The 22740-nt window shown below is 36.8% G+C and overlaps 1 protein-coding gene and 1 non-coding gene across 2 annotated transcripts in view; both read right to left on the bottom strand.

Moving 5' to 3' along the window:
* Positions 1-22740, bottom strand: part of IL1RAPL1 (interleukin 1 receptor accessory protein like 1) — a 694793-nt gene that overhangs the window by 160708 nt on the left and 511345 nt on the right. The window lies entirely within an intron of this gene.
* On the bottom strand, positions 18409-18515 carry LOC138931302 (U6 spliceosomal RNA). The gene has a single exon (XR_011446544.1). It is a non-coding gene; the product is annotated as a U6 spliceosomal RNA (small nuclear RNA).

Here is a 22740-nt window from a genome sequence, read left to right as displayed (position 1 = left end):
CTTAGAGCCACCTTCTGATTAGTTTATTCTAATCTCATATATTTGGAGAAGGAAATGGCAACCCACTCCATTCTTGCCTGGAGAATCCCAGGGACGGGGAAGCCTGGTGGGCTGCCATCTATGGGGTTGCACAGAGTCAGACACGACTGAATAGTAATTGATGTAACATGGTTCATTAAATTGTATTTAGAAGTTTAAATAGACGCTTGGTGAGGGTCTAAGATAGTCTCCAACGGAGACTCAAAAAGTTCAGATTTATAACTGTGTTCCAGTGTTTTGCCCATTTTAGAATGCCTGATATCCTAAAGAAGTGAGTAAATGAAGTAGCTTTACACAGCATGTTTCTGTTTTAGAGTAACACAGGTTGCTTCACCCTTGAAACTTCTTGAAATCTCTTCGAAACAGTCTGAAGCACTTTGGAGAAACAAAATCAATCTCAAATATAGGAACACTGTTTGGCCACTCAGACTATTATGACTTTCCACCTGAACAATGACGTTCATCTCATAGTGGAGTTCCCCATTTTCATCTGCTGTTGCGACAACCCACCCTGTACACTGCAGCTAGAGTCACCTCCATGAAGGCTGGCTCAGTCTTACCATGCTTATGTTCAGAAGCCTCCCGTGACTCCCAAATAAAGTTCAACCTTCTCAGCTTGCATTCAAAAACATCAACAACCTTTCCAAATGTGTTCCCTTTATCATGGGACTTTGTCCAGCCAAACTTGTCTGCACTTCTTTTTTCAAAAATGCCCACTTAAGCATTTCCCAGTTGGTCCAGTGGCTAAGACTCCATTCTCCCAATGCAGGGAGCCCAGATTCCACCCCTGGTCAGGGAACCAGATCCCACATGATGCACTAAGGCTCAGTGCAGTCAAATAAATAAATATTAAAAATGCATACTTAATTCTTTTCTGAGAAGGAAATGGCAACCCACTCCAGTGTTCTTGCCTGGAGAATCCCAGGGACGGGGTATCCTGGTGGGCTGCCGTCTATGGGGTCGCACAGAGTCGGACATGACTGAAGCGACTTAGCAGCAGCAATTCTTTTCTGAAGCTGTGCCTTTGACCACACTATCTCCTATTACCATATCCACATAACAAATTCCTACCCATCTTTTAAATGTCAAGTCATAATATCTCCCCTTCATGGAAATTTCTCCTTCCTTCCACCAGAAGTTCTGAGCTCTGTAAGTATCAGAACTATCCTTCTCCTGTAGTACAACATTGTCATTATCTGCGTGTGTAATTCCCCAGAGTCAAGGACCTTGTCTTCATTCTTTCAACAAATATTTACAGAACACCAGTAGCTTTTAAAACAATGTTTTAGACACTATGGAAGCTGCCAAGTTGAATAAAATCTAATCTTTGTCTTCCCACTGTCCAGTACAATGTCAGGCACACTGTCGGTACTGAAAAAATATACGTGGAATAAATAATGAGTAGTCCATCTCATTTTCAATAATGTAAGTTCTGATTTATAACACAATAAATTAAATTAACAGGAAATTCTATTCAGGAAGAAGATTTTTACCAGATTAACCTTCAGAATATCTAAATGATACTATGCAGACATAAAAAGAAAAAAATATATTTTAAACATGAAGAAAAAGGAAGTTTGAAAAATTTCAAGTCTTTTATATAAATTACAGATATATACATTTCTCTACTGTCAATAATTTCTTGATCATCTTTGATTTACACATGATAAAACTCCACTGTTAATTAATTCTATTAGTTCTTTAACATTATAATATTTACATGCTTGCTACATGCAATAATTTTCTGCAAATACTGACCACATATGTTTTAGTCTGAATTTATTTAGAGGCAGTAATAATTAAATGCATTTTCTTAACAATCATATTCACATGATATCAAAAAACCAATAAGTAAGACATGAGAGAAAGTATCCAGATTGTTATTCTCAGTTCAGCTCAGTTCAGTCGCTCAGTCGTGTCTGACTCTTTGTGACCCCATGAATCCCAGCACGCCAGGCCTCCCTGTCCGTCACCAACTCCCGGAGTTCACTCAGACTCACGTCCATCGAGTCTGTGATGCCATCCAGCCATCTCATCCTTGGTCGTCCCCTTCTCCTCCTGCCCCCAATCCCCCCCAGCATCAGAGTCTTTTCCAATGAGTCAACTCTTCACATGAGGTGGCCAAAGTACTGGAGCTTCAGCTTTAGCATCATTCCTTCCAAAGAAATCCCAGGGTTGATCTCCTTCAGAATGGACTGGTTGGATCTCCTTGCAGTCCAAGGGACTCTCAAGAGTCTTCTCCAACACCACAGTTCAAAAGCATCAATTCTTCAGTGCTCAGCCTTCTTCATAGTCCAACTCTCACATCCATACATGACCAAAGGAAAAACCATAGCCTTGACTAGACGGACCTTAGTCAGCAAAGTAATGTCTCTGCTTTTTGATATTCTATCTAGGTTGGTCATAACTTTTCTTCCAAGGAGTAAGCGTCTTTTAATTTCATGGCTGCAGTCACCATCTGCAGTGATTTTGGAGCCCCCAAAAATAAAGTCTGACACTGTTTCCACTGTTTCCCCATCTATTTCCCATGAAGTGATGGGACCAGATGCCATGATCTTCGTTTTCTGAATGTTGAGCTTGAAGCCAACTTTTTCACTCTCCTCTTTCACTTTCATCAAGAGGCTTTTTAGTTCCTCTTCACTTTCTGCCATAAGGGTGGTGTCATCTGCATATCTGAGGTTGTTGATATTTCTCCCAGCAATCTTGATTCCAGCTTGTGTTTCTTCCAGTCCAGCGTTTCTCATGATGTACTCTGCATAGAAGTTAAATAAGCAGGGTGACAATATACAGCCTTGACGTACTCCTTTTCTTATTTGGAACCAGTCTGTTGTTCCATGCCCAGTTCTAACTGTTGCTTCCTGACCTGCATACAGATTTCTCAAGAGGCAGGTTAGGTGGTCTGGTATTCCCATCTCTTTCAGAATTTTCCACAGTTTATTGTGATCCACACAGTCAAAGCCTTTGGCGTAGTCAATAAAGCAGAAATGGATATTTTTCTGGAACTCTCTTGCTTTTCCATGATCCAGTGGATGTTGGCAATTTGACCTCTGGTTCCTCCGCCTTTTCTAAAACCAGCTTGAACATCAGGAAGTTCACGGTTCACAAATTGCTGAAGCCTGGCTTGGAGAATTTTGAGCATTACTTTAGTAGCATGTGAGATGAGTGCAATTGTGTCAGTAGTTTGAGCATTCTTTGGCATTGCCTTTCTTTGGGATTGGAATGAAAACTGACATTTTCCAGTCCTGTGGCCACAGCTGAGTTTTCCAAACTTGCTGGCATATTGAGTGCAGCACTTTCACAGCATCATCTTTCAGGATTTGAAACAGCTCAACTGGAATTCCATCACCTCCACTAGCTTTGTTCATAGTGATGCTTTCTAAGGCCCACTTGACTTCACATTCCAAGATGTCTGGCTCTAGATTAGTGATCACATCATCATGATTATCTGGGTCATGAAGATCTTTTTTGTACAGTTCTTCTGTGTATTCTTGCCACCTCTCCTTAATATCTTCTGCTTCTGTTAGGTCCATACCATTTCTGTCCTTTATCGAGCCCATCTTTGCATGAAATGTTCCCTTGCTATCTCTAATATTCTTGAAGACATCTCTAGTCTTTCCCATTCTGTCGTTTTCCTCTATTTCTTTGCATTGATCACTGAAGAAGGCTTTCTTATCTCTTCTTGCTATTCTTTGGAACTCTGCATTCAGATGCTTATATCTTTCCTTTTCTCCTTTGCTTTTCACCTCTCTTCTTTTCACAGCTATTTGTAAGGCCTCCCCAGACAGCCATTTTGCTTTTTTGCATTTCTTTTCCATGGGGATGGTCTTGATCCCTGTCTCCTGTACAATGTCACGAACCTCATTTCATAGTTCATCAGGCACTCTATCTATCAGATCTAGGCCCTTAAATCTACTTCTTACTTCCACTGTATAATCATAAGGGATTTGATTTAGGTCATACCTGAATGGTCTAGAGGTTTTCCCTATTTTCTTCAATTTGAGTCTGAATTTGGTAATAAGGAGTTCATGATCTGAGCCACAGTCACCTCCTGGTCTTGTTTTTGTTGACTGTATAGAGCTTCTCCATCTTTGGCTGCAAAGAATATAATCAATCTGATTTCGGTGTTGACCATCTGGTGATGTCCATGTGTAGAGTCTTCTCTTGTGTTGCTGGAAGAGGGTGTTTGCTATGACCAGTGCATTTTCTTGGCAAAACTCTATTAGTCTTTGCCCTGCTTCATTCTGCATTCCAAGGCCAAATTTGCCTGTTACTCCAGGTGTTTCTTGACTTCCTACTTTTGCATTCCCGTCCCCTATAATGAAAAGGACATCTTTTTGGGGTGTTAGTTCTAAAAGGTCTTGTAGGTATTCATAAAACCGTTCAACTTCAGTTTCTTCAGCGTTACTGGTTGGGGCATAGACTTGGATAACTGTGATATTGAATGGTTTGCCTTGGAGACGAACAGAGATCATTCTGTCATTTGAGATTGCATCCAAGTACTGCATTTCGGACTCTTTTGTAGACCATGATGGCTACTCCATTTCTTCTAAGGGATTCCTGCCTGCAGTAGTAGATATAATGGTCATCTGAGTTAAATTCACCCATTCCAGTCCATTTTAGTTCGCTGATTCCTAGAGTGTTGACGTTCACTCTTGCCATCTCTTGTTTGACCACTTCCAATTTACCTTGATTCATGGACCTGACATTCTAGGTTCCTATGCAGTATTGCTCTTTACAGCATTGGATCTTGCTTCTATCACCAGTCACATCCACAACTGGGTATTGTTTTTGCTTTAGCTCCATCCCTTCATTCTTTCTGGAGTTATTTCTCCACTGATCTCCAGTAGCATATTGGGCACCTACTGACCTGGGGAGTTTCTCTTTCGGTATCCTATCATTTTGCCTTTTCATACTGTTCATGGGGTTCTCAAGGCAAGAATACTGAAGTGGCTTGCCATTCCCTTCTCCAGTGGACCACATTCTGTCAGACCTCCCCACCATGACCCACCTGTCTTGGGTTGCCTCGCAGGCATAGCTTTGTTTCATTGAGTTAGACAAGGCTGTGGTCCTAGTGTGATTAGATTGACTAGTTTTCTGTGAGTATGGTTTCAGTGTGTCTGCCCTCTGATGCCCTCTTGCAGCACCTACCATCTTACTTGGGTTTCTCTTACCTTGGAAATGATGTTAAATATAAGAATAATAAATATAAGAAAACTGAAATCTTAGACTTCATTTTTTGGCTTCTGTATGAATGAGTGTAAGCTAGGATTTGGAAGATAACTAAGGCAAATTTCCCCTCACTCTGATACTTATATGTTACACAAACACACATTGTTGGAAGCTTGGATGGTGTATTCAACAAGCATACAAGATAATTCAGATCAGTGTCAACTTGCTCTCACCAGAAAGTGAAGTCCCGTTGAGAGCCAACCTATCTTTCAGTCTAATTCAATAGAAAGCTAGAGTGCTAACAAAAAGATGTCTAAGGTATAGGATTATGTCCATTCTAGTTCAGAAAAATGAGTGTCTTTAGATAACAAAACTTTCCCTTTTGAAAAGAAAGCCATTATTGCTGCAGAAAATAGTTTCACATATTAAAAAGTTAAATTAATTTTCTATATAGCTCTAGTCCTAGCCATTTGAATAGAAAGAGCTTGAAACTAGACTCTTAAATGCCATGCTAATGACGTGGGTTGTGTCATGATCAAAATTTGTCATAAATAAGTGGTATTTTGTAAGTAACCTGGGGAAAATAAACTAATGTTCTAAGTAAGGATGTGACTTTGAAATTCATTCTCTATGGTACCTGACTCAGAGAGAAATAATTGATTACTAATGGGGCAATATCAGGTTGGTTACATTACTATTTGTCTGTATGAATAAGAGGTAAGGATTTTTTCAATTTCTGGATGGTCACCCATTCATCATTTTAACTGCTAAGTGCTTAGATCTGTGGATACTACTGGATTTCTTTAGTCTTCTCCCCAGACTTCTGTATGTTATATCATCCTCCTACAAAAGGGAAAAGCTTTATGGTTTTCTTATTAATGTTGTCACAATTAAGTGACAATATGGAGCTCTACAGTTTCAACCTTATGTGTTACAGAGATTGTTCATCAACTATACTTCAATAAAACTTTATAAAAAATAAAAAAATAAAGGAAAGGATTGTCCAATGCAGTCTAAGATTTCAAGAATTCCAACTGAGAAAACCATTCTCAGCTGACTGAGAATGCAACTGGGGTACCAATAAGAGACTACATAAAAATTAATGAAAAACATGAGTTTTAGAGTCCTACTTAGGTTCAAGACCTGACTCATATTTACTTGTATTTAAGTTCTTGAAAAATAAACTCTGTAATTTACACACTCTTTGTAGGTAAAATGAGAAGAAAAATAGTACTCAGATTTTAAATAGTGCCTATAGAATGTTTACTATAGAAACTGGAATATGGCAAATTTGAGATAAATAATAGCTTTTGTTATTGGTATTAGGGAAGCTCAGATGGCTCAGTGATAAAGATCCGCCTGCCAAAGCAGGAGCCACAGGAAACAGGTTTGATCCCCAGGTTGGGAAGATCCCCTAGAGGAGGAAATGGTAACCCACTCCAGTTTTCTTTTCTGGAAAATCCCATGGACAGAGGAACCTGGCAGACTACAGTCAATGGGGTCACAAAGAGTTGGACATGACTGAGCCTGCACACACACACACACACACACACATTTCCAGATAAGAAGGTTTAGACAGAAAAGGCATTTACAAGAATGCTAGTTTTTCCCTCCCCCCCACCCCCGTTTACTACTCTACTTTTCAATCTTTCTTTACCTGCCCCAGAAGATGACTTCAGCTTTAGTTTGGGTATGACCAATGGGAAGTGCCAGCAGAAGGGTGGGACAGAATGGGGTCAAGACATTCATTTTCCCAGCTCTCTGCTCAGCATTCTTTGTTTGGTTGCGTCCCTTTATCAAAGGTCACAGGTCAAGTTGGGCAGATCCCCACTCCCCTTTGCAGCCATATCATGTTCTCTCTCCCCACAACCGCATTGAGTTTGCCACCTAACTCTAACTGAATACACCCCAATACATCAGAGTCTATGTATATACTGTTGGTACGGTACAAAAAGCTTAATGCATCCAAGAGAAGCCCAAGTGTGAAGTAGGAAAAATGAAGATGTGTATTCAATCTGAAGTAAAGGCATAAACGGGGACTCCAGGTGGCTTGAAATATAAGAAGTGGTTTTCAGGCAGTTTACAGGAAAACAGCATCTGTAACAGCGCCACATCTCATGTGGTTCCTTATGTTTCCCACAGAGGCTAGTCTCTCTGCTTAAAGGACTTAGGGCAACAGAACAAAATAGCATAGTTACTCCATTTCTAAAGTTCACACTGTTTTTATAGGTTTCAACAGCAAGGTTTTAAAGCAATACTAATATAAGCTCTGTGGACTTCTCAGAATTGGCCCGAAGTTAACTGGAGGGTTTTAAACTTCAAGTCAGGAAACACATGTGTATGTGTACCACGTACACACTGACTACGAGAGTATCTGGTGCTATATGATACATGGGAAAAAGTAAACAGGGGAAAAAAAGAAGGGAAAAAGATCTCTATTTGGGGGTGACTTCGCTGGTGGACCAGTGGCTAAGACTCCATGCTCCCAATGCAGGGGGCCTGGGTTCAATCCCTGGTCAGGCAACTAGATGCCACATGCTGCAACTAAGAATTTGCAGGTCTCAGCTAAGATCTGGCACATCCAAATAAATAAATCAATATTTTTAAAAAGATCTCTATTGTGTAGTCATCTGATAACAGTATCAACTTTATACAGCTATGAAAACAGTAAGTGTGAGTTGGAACTTCCGATTAGGAAATTCCAAAGAACCCTAAGACACCCCCTGTATACCACTAATCAGATATCTTAAGAGGACTAGAGAGACAATAGGAAGTGCAGTTTATTTATTTATTTTTCCACTGATGATTTCTCTTTTTTTTTTAAAATTATTATTATTTTTTTAAATTTTATTTTATTTTTCTTTACAATACTGTATTGGTCCCAGGAGAGGGATCCTTCTGCCCAGTTCTTGGCCATGTAAATCATCCCCACGGGGAAGCTAAAATAGGTACAATGATTAGGGATAGAGGAGGAAACATTAGTGTCTCAAATGTCTTTGGGACCTTATGATGGATTCTAATACTTCTTCAGAGGTGCCTCAGGAGCCTGCTCAGGGGATGTGTGAGCTAAGAAGGCCAGACTTTAAATGCCAGCTCTGCTGTACCATAAGCTCTGTTTTTATCTGTATTCTGCACTGGCTTCTCTGTATCTCTGGTTTCAAGAAAGGATTACACTGCTAAAAATAGTAATATAAACATTTTAAAGTCACTGTCTTTGAATTTTACATACATCTATTAGTGACAGATTCCCCAGTATATTATTGAATCCTGAACACTTTATCTTTCTCTTGTGATATACGATGTTAATGGTTGGTATTCCTGAGGAGAATAAACTATCCATGTACCATGAAGCAGCTTATATTAACACTTTTAAGGTTATGAATTTGTTTGTTGTTTACTCGTTTCAGTCATGTCCGACTCTTTTACAACCCCATGGACTGTAGCTGCCAGGCTCCTCTGTCCATGGGATTTCTCAGGTAAGAATACTGGAGTGGGTTGTCATTTCCTTCTCCAGGGGATCTTCCGGATCCAGGGATCAAACCCAGGTCTCCTGCATTGGCAACTGAATTCTTCACCATCTGAGCCACCAGGGAAGCCCAACTTTGTAAATGAGCATGGACAAAAGCCCCTTCATGTTTATCTAGATTCAATTTTACCTGTAGGAAATTAGACAATTATGAGCTATTTTGATGAAAATCAGATTCCAAATATAGCAGAACCTTACCTGTAACAGAACTATTCTGGTAAAATATCTCACAGGGACCTCTTTGTCCCAATTTTACCTAAGATCACATTTATAGTGGAGAACTTTTAAAAAGTCTTTCTTTTAATACCTTTTTTTCCCCCCTTTGTGGGAATGTTAGTTTATCCCAATGGGAAGGCAGTCTGTGTGTGCATTACATTCAGTAACATATTGAGTGCTTAATACCAGCAATAATTATATACTGACAACATTAATGTCTTTTGAAAAACGATTGCTGGTTTTGTTTTTCAAAGGTAATGGAAACCCTCAACAGACTGCAGAAGTCCCAGTAGGAAGAGTTGAGAAGCAAATGGAATGAAACTGTGGTATAAAAGTAGTTGAGGAGTTTGCAATACTAAACTAAAAATAGTTTCTCTGTGCCATAATGGTGTATTTTAAAGGTACTTTTTATGTATTGGTAGAAAACAAATTTCCCTCCAGCTAACATCTTTATCATCTGGTTGCATGTAGCCAAAAGTTCTATTTTCTAAGCAATGTGCTTTTAACCAAGTAAAAGAAGACAGTCTGCTTACTATTTGACTGTTATGGAGCACAAATATTATTGTTGAACAAAGTATCCTTAAATAAATCTTCATTTCCTTGATGTCATACAACCCCGTTCATGCATATTAATGTTTTCAGACCTATCTCAGGATCAGTTTACATGATAAAATATAATTAACTGCTGTTTGCTCACTTAAGTTGCAGTCAGTGTTTCAGTAAGTCTGACATGTGGGCTCAAACTGGACTGCTGATTTGTGAAGCTTGTGATGGTTCATGTGGCAGTTGTGCCTGCAAAGTTTTATTCATATAAATGGCCATTATCTCTGCTTAGGCACCAAGAGCATGATTAGTTGGTTTCCTGGGTTTACTAGTTAAGGTATTTGTGATACATGCTATTTAAGGAATTTCTCTAATTTGGCCTTTGGGAAACAACAAAAGGCTAAATTCAGTGAGATAAAATGAATACATGTATAGAAATGATTTGGATAATCTATATTTTCTACTATCACTTTTCAGCTACTACTGTGACTGGTATCTCCTCACATAACCCTGAGGGTAGATAGATCAGGGCTGCTCATCGTCGAGCAGCTCAGTGATGCCATTGAGACCATAGGCTCCTTCTTATTCCACCATGTTTAATATGTGACATTTATTTTCCTGGTTTCAAGGCAGACATTGTACTTCTGAACACCATACCCAAATGTAACATTTATTTCCTGGAAAGGCAGCCTGTTCCAGTGACTTCTTAAACGTCATTGGTCATAACTCTGCTCATGGCCAATGCAAGCTGTTGGAGAGGCTGTGAAATCAAGGACAGTACTTTACAATCACTAAAGAACAGGAAAAGGGGGATAGAAAGGATGTTGAGTGAGCCAAGCTATTTAGTATCTGCTCACCAAAGAATTATATTAATTATGTGAGCTTCAGGCTAAAATATAGGCAATCTCATTGTCCTTTTCTTTTTGTCAACCTATGCTTCAGAAAACACATGCTGATCATAGCAAGTTGGCCACAGTGACTCTCATTTCCCTCTGTATTTTTTCAGGGTCCAATGTTAGCGATACAACCAGGTAGTAGAGACTATTTTTGTCTATTTAGCATTCATTTATCCACTTTTTTGTATCTTAGAAACTCAATTTCAATTAGATTTATCCTTAATTCCATGTAGCCATAGGTCTCAAGGGAAACTGAACTCACCCCAATTTTAGGAAGGGATTCTTTCAAGAGTAATCTTGCCTATGATTGGTTCTGGAATCAGCATATGTTCCCATTTTGACCTGAATGGGAATTCTTTCAGTGAGAAAAGGAAAATTCCTTGCCCCTATGAGATAGCCATAGGAATGTCCCCTGGATATTACTGGATGTAGATATGATGCTGAGGACTGCTACAGTCATCCTGCTACACAGAGGATAAAGCCACACTTGGAATTATGAGCAGAGAGATAGAAAGCACTGGGGCCCTTGATGACATTGCTAAATCCCTCTGCCCTGAAGCCCACTCCACCACTGAACTTCCTTCCAGTCAAGTAAGATCTTCTGTTCTTTATTTTTTTTAGTCAGTTGGAATCAATTTCTGTTACTTGTAGCCAAAAATACCTTAATTCTTATGAATCATCTGAAATTTTTGTCCTCTAAAAGTTCTTTGCATTTATGCTATTACTGTTATCTTTGCTGCTTGTAACTCAAATTAAATGGGATTTCCCATAGAGACATCAATGTAGAAACACACAGCACATTTAGAGCCACCTTGCTACCAAGAATGTGCTAAGAAAATGCATTATATCTCACACTCCTTCCAGTTAAGGGTTTTACTAACCCAGGGAAATGAGCCACAGGTACAGTGCAGATCAACTGGGAAGTATTTCTACAAAATGGGTAAGCAAGTGTAACTTCACCAGCCACATTATACAGGGACAACCAAGAAATACGTACTGTGAGATGTGTTGTAATCTATGAGGCCAACAGGCTGATACCACCAAAGCAGGCTAAGGGATCCCTGAAACTGAAGTGAATGCTATGCTAATTGTGCAGGAAATAGAAGATGACTCCATTCAAGCCAAAAGATATTGTGCAAAAGCAAAGAGGAAGAAATGGACAATGTGTCCTATGCTCCCACTGTTCCCAAATTATAGTTGAGATGGCATATAGGAATTGAAATACCTGATTGGGGCTTTAATGTTCTCAAATGTATCACAGAGAGAGAGAGAGAGAAAGACAGAGAGAGAATAAATGACTATAATAAAACCCCTCGCACTAAGTTCTTGGTAACAAGACAGAAGGATAAATGATATTATCATACAGGGTACTGCAGAACTTCATTTACAAAATGATATTGGATTACTACAACAAAAACCATGGGGTAGAAGCAAATGTCAGAAAAAGGAGGAAAAAAGCCCTTTTAAAAAAATAGTATATGAACATGCATCACTGATAGTTGGAATACACATGAATTGTTAAAATGCTAGAAAATAATGGCTCACAAAAATAAAAGCCCCAAACAGATTAATTTTTAAAAAGATATTCTTCTTATGGTTTTACAAGTTACTTACTATTTTATGTCAGAATAATGGATTTGGTTAGTAGATGGCATGGTATAATTTAAAAAGGTGTTAGAAGGTATTCATTTAAAATATAAGATATGGTGCTCACTGTGATTAATTTTAGGGATGTTTTCTAAGAGACTTAGGGTAAGAGACACTGTTGTTCTAAGCCTCAGTCTGAATTTTCACACTATTTTGATTGCTTACAAAGAAAAAGGTGTGAAGCATATATACAAATAACCAGGAAATGCTAATGTTAATTTTCTTTACTGTTGAAACTTTGTTAGATTATGCAATTTTTTTTATTGAGTCACCAACAATAGGAAACATATGTTTCCCACACATTTAGTAGGAGACAAATGTTAAGAAGGTCTAATCATAACAGGGACACACAGGGCTATGAGTCTAGACAAATTTAAATACATGAAAAAGCTCATCTCTTTCTTATCCAAACGCCTGTCAGGTTTCAAGGTTAGAGCCATATTTATGTTTTCATTTTTTTCTTCTCATAATTGGTAAGGTTATATCTATGAATATTATACCACCTAATTTCAAAAATTTCAAATAGGTTAAAAGGCAATTTATCATCAGCTTTAAAATGGGATGTTAACAGCTTTACAGTTAAATTAGGCTATGAAAAATGGGTAAAGGTTGTCTATGGGAAAAAAAAGATTTTTATGACAAAGATAATTGAACTCACAGAGAGGAAGGTATAACCTGAAATGATTTAGAAAATTCATCATGAAAGTGTGTCATTATATTAATTTAGAGAGAAAATCACTTTTTTATTTACCCATCTCTAATGAATTCATCTCTTCATTCAGACAGGCCAGGGACCAGTGAAACATTAATGATGAACATGTCAAAAGTTGGAATATAACCTTGTCACATTCATCATAAGACTCTCAGCAGTTTGGAACAATTTTCTTGACCTGCTTGAAATCCTCTATGAGAGGATTCTTTAAAAAGCCATCTTATTGAAAGATAAAAGGAATTATTTGGGAAAGTTCCTTCGAGTCATTTTCTAAAATATTTTTTGTGAGAGAAGTGAATGCATATTCATGGTAGAGAATATGGACTATGAATAAAAGAATAAAACAGAAAATAAAAATTACCTGCAATTCCACTTTCCTAAGGTTACTAACAATTGTAAATATTTTAGTTTGTCTTCTTTGTCTTTGAATGTTTATAAAATTGTTACCATAGGGTGAACAATTAAGTTGTGTATTATTTTGCTTACTCAACATTCCATCATGAAGTCCTCCCCAGGCAGCATACTGAGAACCAGAAGAAAATATAGACAGTAACTTTTAACAAATTACTGGGATATTTGAATCATTAAAGACTGAGTATAAAGTATGTTTAACATGCTATGAAAAGAAAAGGAAGCGGTGAGTATATGAATAAGAGGCAAGAGACTATGGAAAATGACAAAGCAGATTTGGAAATGAAAATACTATAACTTTCAGAAATAAAAATATTATCATTGAATATAAAAATGATTGAATAGTTGAATGTTTAGGTTAATGGCTGATTACAAACATCTAAAGAAATAATTAGTGATTTGAAATTTAGATTTGAAGATATATTCTACAATGCAGAATAAAACCAAAAACATGGAAAATATAAAATAGGGCTGGAGATATGGAGAATAAAGTAAGAAGATATGTCTTATTCTAAGCAGAGTTCCATAAGAGAAAAAGAATGCAAGAATGGGACTGACATATATCTGAAGTGATAACATCTGAGAACTTTCATAACAGATGAAAGATACCAATTCCCAGATTCATGAACACTAATGACTCTCAGAAAGGATAAATAAAAGGAAATCCTCTGAAGGGTATGTATAATGAAATTATACAAAATTAAATACAAAGAGAAAACTTTTAAAATAGAGAAGAGACAGAATACCTTCAAGAGTACTTATATCGAACTTTACAAACAAATTCTCAGAGTCAGCAATGGAAGTCAAAAGCCTGTGGAATAATATTTCACTGTGCTGAAAAGAAATTAGAACTAAATGTACCTTTCATGAATGAAAAATACAAACATTTTAGACAACAGACAGAATGAATTTGGTAGCAGTTAACCCTCCCTGAAGGAAAGTATAAAGAATTAATCTTCAGGCACTAATAAAATGATTACAGAGGGATACAGGAAGGTATGATGTGAGAAAAAGTGTTAAATACTTGAGTATATTCAATCAACAGATTCAATAATGATTTATGAGTAATGACTATGTGGTAGGCCTTGTTTTAAGTACTCGAAGTATAGCAAAGAATAACTACCACAATGAAAATTCCTGCCTTCATGGAACTTCTAGTCTAGTGCCTACCTAAACAAATATTGGCTGTATAAAGCAATAACAATCCACCTTTCATGAATTAAAAAAAAAGTCTAAGATACTGAGCAGCAATAAGAAAAGTTGAGAAAAGCAGCAGAAACAGTCTTCCAAAGTTTTTACTTTTTTTCTGATGGAGAATAAAAATATAGCTAAAAGTAAACTTCCCTAATTAAGTGTATATGCAAATTTTCTAGGATATAATGGAAAGAACAGAGATAAAGTATAAAACTTCTAAACTCAGTCAGTATGAAAGAAGGAAAAAAGTCAGAGAAAAAGACACATAAAAAATGTCAGGTAAATAGAAAGCACAAAATATGGTAGAGATGATTCCAAATACCAATTAAAAATGTTTGCTGTAGGCTTATCATATATGGCCTTTACTATGTTGAGATAGGTTCCTTCTATGCCCATTTTTTGAAGAGTTTTAATCATAACTGGGTGCTGAATTTAAGATTATTATATGGTTTTTATCTTTCAATTTGTTAATATGGTGTGTCACATTGATTGATTTGCATATACTGAAGAATCCTTGCGTTCCTGGAATAAACCCAACTTGATCATGGTGTGTGAGCTTTTTGATGTGTTGCTGAATTCTGTTTGCTAAAATTTTGTTGAGGATTTTTGAATCTATGTTCATCAGTGATATTGGCCTGTAGCTTTCTTTTTTTGTGTTGCCTTTGTCTGGTTTTGGTATCAGGGTGATGGTGGCCTCATAGAATGAGTTTGGAAGTGTTCCTTTCTTTGCAATTTTTTTGAAAGAGTTTAGAAGGAGAAGGCATTAGCTCTTCTCTAAATGTTTGATAGAATTCTCCTGCAAAGCCATCTGGTCCTGGACTTTTGTTTTTTGGGAGATTTTTGATCACAGCTTCAATTTCAGTGCTTCTAATTGGGTTGTTCATAATTTCTATTTCTTCCTGGTTCAGTCTTGGAAGATTGAACTTTTCAAATAATCTGTTCATTTCTTCCAGTAAATACCAATTAAAAATGAACTAAAAATTCTAGTTAACAAGGATTTTCAGACAGGAACGGAAAGATCAAATCCAACTAAATGTCTTCATAAGTGGCACATCTAAATTAAAAGTGCACAAAATAGAATATAAAATATTCATATATAACAAATACAAATAAAATGAAGCTGGCCTGCCAATATTAATAATACATGAAATAGACTTTAAAGAAAAGGTATTATTAGATATAAAGAAGGCCACCATATAATAGTAAGAATTTCACCTTATCAGAAAGACATATCTAGAATACATACTGAGACTATAAAATTATGCATCTCAAAATATACTGTCAAAATAAATAAAAAAAACTTGACAGATTGTGAAGACAAATACACAAATAGGCCAGGTGAGTAAATGTTTTCAAAATTCCTCCTGCCAACTGATAGATACAGCAGGCAAAAACAAAAAATAAAAATTAAAAAAAAAGAAAAATTAGCACAATATATAAAATTTGAGATATGCAACCAACTAGCTTGATCTAATGTATCCAACAATTTCAGAACACGAAAGCTTTTCAAACACACATGGAGCATTACTGAAAATAATATGATAAGCTTTATTTCAACTCAATAAATTTTAAAAGATTAGTAATCATTAAATAAATTTACCCTAATACAATGTTGCTTTTATCTGCTATGTTAAAATTATATGTGAGATCATATTTTTAAAAAAATTCCTAATCCAACAAAAAAGGGACAGCTCACTTATTGGAAAAAAGTAAATTATCATGCGGCATACTATTAAGGCATCTTAAATTTTCATTGAATGATCATGGCATCATTACTCTATTGCTTATGATTTGGGTAATTTAAATTTTTTGCTACTATAAATACCACTGGGACAAAGCTCCTATTACGTAAGTCTTTGTAAGAGTCTAATTACTTTCTTAAGGGTATATTCCTCATATTTGAAATGTTAGATCATGTTTGTGAACCTTTAGACCTAAAATTCCCTGTAGGTGTTGCACAAAAGTTTTACTAATCTTACTCTGAGCAGCAGGATATGAAGGTGTCTATTTTACAAAACTGTTGACAATATTATCAGGAAAAATTATAATCTTATCATTTTGATTAGCATATCTTTGATTACCAAATTATTCATGATGTTGAAAACAGTCCAGAAATTTCTTGACCATTTTATTTATTCTTATCATTTTTTAACCTGATCAATCATGTACTTTGCTGCTTTTCTTTTTTCTTTTTCTTTTCATTTCTTAAAAAATTTATTTTAATTGGAGGCTAATTACTTTACAATATTGTGGTGGTTTTTGCCATACATTGACATGAATCAGCCATGCCACTTTTTTTGTGCATCTTTGTATGGTTTTGGTATTAGGGTGATGGTGGCCTCATAGAATGAGCTTGGAAGTTTACCTTCCTCTGCATTTCTGGAAGAGTTTGAGAAGGATAGATGTTAGCTCTTCTCTAAATTTGTGAAGCCATCTGGTCCTGGGCTTTTGTTTGTTGGAAGATTTCTGATTACAGTTTCAATTTTTTTGCTTATGATGGGTCTGTTAAGATTTTCTATTTCTTCTTGGTTCAGTTTTGGAAAGTTATTCTTTTCTAAGAATTTGTCTGTTTCTTCCAAGTTGTCCATTTTATTGGCATATAGTTGCTGACAGTAGTCTTTTATGATCCTTTGTATTTCTGTGTTGTCTGTTGTGCTTTCCCCATTTTCATTTTTAATTTTGTTGGTTTGATTCTTCTCCCTTTTTTTCTTGAGGAATCTGGCTAATGGTTTGTCTATTTTATTCATCTTCTTAAAGAACCAGCTTTTAGCTTTGTTGATTTTGGCTATGGTCTCATTTGTTTCTTTTGCATTTATTTCTGCCCTAATTTTTATGATTTCTTTCCTTCTACTAACCCTGGGGGGTGCTTCATTTCTTCTTTTTCTAGTTGCTTTAGGTATAGAGTTAGGTTATTTATTTGATTTTCTTTCCTGTTTCTTTAAGTAGTCTTGTATTGCTATGAACCTTCCCCTTAGCACTGCTTTTACTGAATCCCATAGGTTTTGGGTTGTTTTGTTTTCATTTTCATTCATTTCTATGCATATTTTGATTTCTTTTCTGATTTCTTCTGTAATTTTTTGGTTATTCAGAAGTGTGTTGTTTAGCCTCCATATGTCTGTATTTTTAATAGTTTTTTCCTGTAGTTGACATCTAATTTTACTGCATTGTGGTCAGAAAAAATGCTTGAGATGATTTCAATTTTTCTGAATTTATGAAGTCTAGATTTATGGCCCAGGATGTGATCTATCCTGGAGAAGGTTCCGTGTGCACTTGAGAAACAGGTGAAATTCATTGTTTTGCGGTGAAATGTCCTACAGATATCAATCAGGTCTAACTGGTCCATTGTATCATTTAAAGTTTGTGTTTCCTTGTTAATTTTCTGTTTAGTTGATCTATCCATAGGTGTGAGTGGGGTATTGAAGTCTCCCACTATTATTGTGTTATTGTTAATTTCCCCTTTCATACTTCTTAGCATTTGTCTTACCTACTGTGGTGCTCCTATATTGGGTCCATATATATTTGTAATTGTTATATCTTCTTCTTGATCCTTTGATCATTATGTAGTGTCCTTCTTTGTCTCTTTTCACAGACTTTATTTCAAAGTCTATTTTATCTCATATGAGTATTGCTACTCCTGCTTTCTTTTGGTCTCCATTTGCATGAAATATCTTTTTCAAGCCCTTCACTTTCAGTCTGTATGTGTCCCTTGTTTTGAGGCGGGTCTCTTGTAGACAGCATATATAGCGGTCTTGTTTTTGTATCCATTCAGCCAGTCTTTGTCTTTTGGTTGGGGCATTCAACCCATTTACATTTAAAGTAATTATTGATAAGTATGATCCCATTTGCATTTACTTTGTTGTTTTGGGTTCGAGTTTATAACCCTTTTCTGTGTTTCCTGTCTAGAGAAGATCCTTTAGCATTTGTTGAAGAGCTGGTTTGGTGGTGCTGAATTCTCTCAGCTTTTGCTTGTCTGTAAAGCTTTTGATTTCTCCTTCATATTTGAACGAGATCCTTGCTGGGTACAGTAATCTGGGTTGTGGGTGTTTCTCTTTCATAAAAATATGGAACAGTTCATGAATTTGCGTGTCATCCTTGCACAGGGGCCATGCTAATCTTCTCTGTATTGTTCCAGTTTTAGTATATGTGCTGCTGAAGCGAGCACAGTTTTGCTGCTTTTAAAAAGTGGATTTATAGAACAATTTTTGTATTAGAAATTCAATCCCTTCATGCCTGTTGAACATACTTAACCTAGTTAGTCATTAAGTTTTTTATCTTTTGATTTTGTTCTTTTTAATGTAGTCAGAATCTTTTCTCTTGTGAGGACCACCTCTCTTCTTTTTTAATTAAAAAATAATCATGGAAAATTGTTATCTATCTTGAGATTCATTAGCCAGTAACTTTTCCACATGTCTTATGGTTTCATTTTTCATATAAGCTCCTTAAATTATTATATAAAAATACACACATATATGTATGTCTCTATATATGTGTGTCTGTGTATATACGAATACTTATATTTTTAACTTATTTAATTCAGGGTCATTTGTCCTATCCATTGACTTGTCTGCTCATCTTAAGATAAGTTAGACCCATATTTTTCCTGCATCTTTATTGTGACATAATTGATAAATAAAACTTGTATGTATTTCATGTGTACAACACTATTCTTTAAGGTTTATTTTTTTTTAATGTGGACCATTTTTAAAGCCTTTATTGTATTTGTTACAATATTGTTTCTGTTTTATGTTTTAGTTTTTTGGCCATGAGGCATGTGGGATCTTAGCTCCCAGACCAGGGATCGAACCTGTCTCCCCTGCATTGGAAGGCAAAGTCTTAACCATTGGACCTCCAGGAACGTTCCCATGATGTTTTGATAAACATACATACTGTGAAATGATTACCACTATCAAGCTAATTAACATAAATTACCTTGCATAGTTACCTTTTTTTTTTTTTTGAGCTAGATGTGAGAGTTGGACTATAAAGAAAGCTGAGCACTGAAGAATTGATGCTTTTGAAGTGTTGGAGAAGACTCTTGAGAGTCGCTTGGACTGCAAGGAGATCCAACCAGTCCATTCTGAAGGAGATCAGCCCTGGGATTTCTTTGGAAGGAATGATGCTAAAGCTGAAACTCCAGTACTTTGGCCACCTCATGCAAAGAGTAGACTCCTTGGAAAAGACTCTGATGCTGGGAGGGATTGGGGGCAGGAGGAGAAGGGGACGACCAAGGATGAGATGGCTGGATGGCATCACGGACTTGATGGATGCGAGTCTGAGTGAATTCCAGGAGTTGGTGATGGACAGGGAGGCCTGGCGTGCTGTGATTCATGGGGTCGCAAAGAGTTGGACATGACTGAGCGACTGAACTGAACTAGGATTATTTCACTTAGCATAATGTTTTCCAGGTTCATCCATTTGTTGCAATTAGCAGGATTTCTTTATTACGCCTGAATAATAATCCAGTGTGTATGTGTATAATTTTCTTTATCCACTCATCTCACTGATGGACACTTACATTGGTTTCATATCTTGGTTATTATGACTAATGCTGCAATGAACACAGGAGTGCAGATATCTCTTCAGTGTATGATTAATCATCTCAAGTATTGTCTAATTTCACTTCTCTTTTTTGCTCCATTGATTTTTCAGAAGTGTGTTGTTTACTTTCCACATAGTCGTGAATTTCCCATCTTTCCTCCTGTTATTAACTTCTAGTTTTGTATCACTGTGGTCAGAAAGGATAACTTTTTGTTAGTTACAGTTCAGGTTTTCCTACCCAGTACTGTTTTCTGTAGCAGTTATTATTCATGAGTTTCCGCTCTGGTGAGCCATGACTCTTTTGTATTTCCTTGTCTTTGTCTTTATTCTTTCTTCATCTCTCTTGTGGACCCATGAAGAGCTGTTGGTTTTTCAGTCTGTTCAGCTTTTTAGTTGCTGTGAAGATGGAGAGGCATCCTCCAAGTTCCTTACGTGTGGAATCAGAAACTGGAAGTCTGTCTTAGATTGTTGACAATATAATGTGTCTCAGTGTCTCACTGAAGTTGTCTTGAGCTCAGCCTACTAGAGGTTCTCTGAACATCATGGATCTGAATGTTCATTACCTTCTCCAGATTTTGGAAGATGTTCCTCATTATTTCTTTAAATAAGCTTTCTGACCCTTTTTCATTCTCTGTTCCTTCTTGTGCTCCCTTAATGCATATACTGGTTATCCTGATGGTGGTTGATAAATCACGTAGGTTTTTTTCATTCTTTTTCACTCTTTTTTTACCAACTGGATAATTTCAAATGGCTTGTCTTTGGGGTCACTGAGTTTTCTTTTGCATGTTCAAATCTGCTTCAGGGAACAGTCGTGTCTTGGGACCTATTACCAAGGGTGCCCATAGACCTGACTTTTGCCTAGCCCATTGGGTGGGTCCCTGGAGGGGCAAGTATGCTTCTGATTATGGAAGAGCAGCATTGAAGTTAGGTCATAAGACTGTTTCAGGAACTGCAGCCATGTTCCTTGACTACATCACTCCCATTATTGCATCTTTGTAATTATTTGTTGCAAATATACTGACCACTTTCTGATTTTATGGTTTCTTCATTTAAATCAGATGTGTTTATGAGGTTACATATCTATTTTCTGCCTCCTACAACTCATTCATTGTCTTATATATTTTTATTTTACTTTGTATTCTGGAGACATTGCTTCATTGACTGATACAATTTGTTCAGTTTTCTCTGTCATTTCATATTATAATACCTTTAAATGCAGCTTTTAGATTCCTCGTTGCATTTGATTTTCCTCTCATTCCTTTCTTGTTTTAACAAGTTCTTTTGCACCTCTGCCCTTCATCGTTAAATTTTCTCCCTAGGGTTCCCAGCTTTTTAATTAATAGTGATCATGTATTCTTACTTCTTTTTGAGGACACCAAGATATCTTCTAAATTTTTCACCTCTTTTAGTGGGAACATACTGTCAGAAAAATGTTGCTACTTTTAACCTTCAGGAAAATCTTTCCTTTCTCTTATAATATAGGACAATTTTAATAGATACTATTTAGAAAAGTTAGGTATAGACCCTTTTTCCGATGAGAAATGATTTACTCAGTCCTGGCATATGCACAAAGTAAGTGGAGTAGTTTTAGTACTAATGCTGGACAGTTCCCTAAATGGAAACATTTACACAGCACATCACATTGCAAACCAGCACATGTTTATGGGTAGCTATTTTAATGGGATGTTTGGGGAAACTATATCAGTCCCAACTCATCTGCTACAATGTGACCCTGGAAATTCTTCATTAATAAAATGTTTACTGCCATTTCCTTTGTCAAGGTGATTGACATATTGCACAAATGGAAGTGCATATTTCACCATGTACCATGGCAATGAATGCTAAATAACTTTAATATGTTCCCAAATCCTTCACTAAGTAATATTTTGTCACTGAGAAATGACATTATATAAAAAGTAGATATACTGAAAACTCATCTACAAATAAAAGATTTGCAATTTAATCAGTTTTCTGCAATCATTAAGGAAAACAACTAATTGCCAGAGTCTTTATTACTAAACTAGTGGGATCTACAAAAGTTTTTAGTTTATTTTTTCAGTTCAGTTCAGTTCAGTTCAGTCGCTCAGTCGTGTCCGACTCTTTGCGACCCCATGAATCGCAGCACGCTTCCCTGTCCATCACCACCTCCCGGAGTTCTCTCAGACTCACGTCCATCGAGTCCGTGATGCCATCCAGCCATCTCATCCTCGGTCGTCCCCTTCTCCTCCTGCCCCCAATCCCTCCCAGCATCAGAGTCTTTTCCAATGAGTCAACTCTTTGCATGAGGTGGCCAAAGTACTGGAGTTTCAGCTTTAGCATCATTCCTTCCAAAGAAATCCCAGGGCTGATCTCCTTCAGAATGGACTGGTTGGATCTCCTTGCAGTCCAAGGGACTCTCAAGAATCTTCTCCAATACCACAGTTCAAAAGCATCAATTCTTCGGCACTCAGCCTTCTTCACAGGCCAACTCTCACATCCATACATGACCACAAGAAAAACCATAGCCTTGACTAGATGGACCTTAGCTGGCAAAGTAATATCTCTGCTTTTGAATATACTATCTAGGTTGGTCATAACTTTTCTTCCAAGGAGTAAGCGTCTTTTAATTTCATGGCTGCAGTCACCATCTGCACTGATTTTGGAGCCCAAAAAAATAAAGTCTAACACTGTTTCCACTGTTTCCCCATCTATTTGCCATGAAGTGATTGGACCGGATGCCATGATCTTCGTTTTCTGAATGTTGAGCTTTAAGCCAACTTTTTCACTCTCCTCTTTCACTTTCATCAAAAGGCTTTTTAGGTCCTCTTCACTTTCTGCCATAAGGGTGGTGTCATCTGCATATCTGCGGT

Source organism: Ovis canadensis, chromosome X (assembly GCF_042477335.2).
Source record: "Ovis canadensis isolate MfBH-ARS-UI-01 breed Bighorn chromosome X, ARS-UI_OviCan_v2, whole genome shotgun sequence".
Classification (NCBI taxonomy): domain Eukaryota; kingdom Metazoa; phylum Chordata; class Mammalia; order Artiodactyla; family Bovidae; genus Ovis; species Ovis canadensis.
This window is presented reverse-complemented; position numbering and strand designations above follow the sequence as displayed.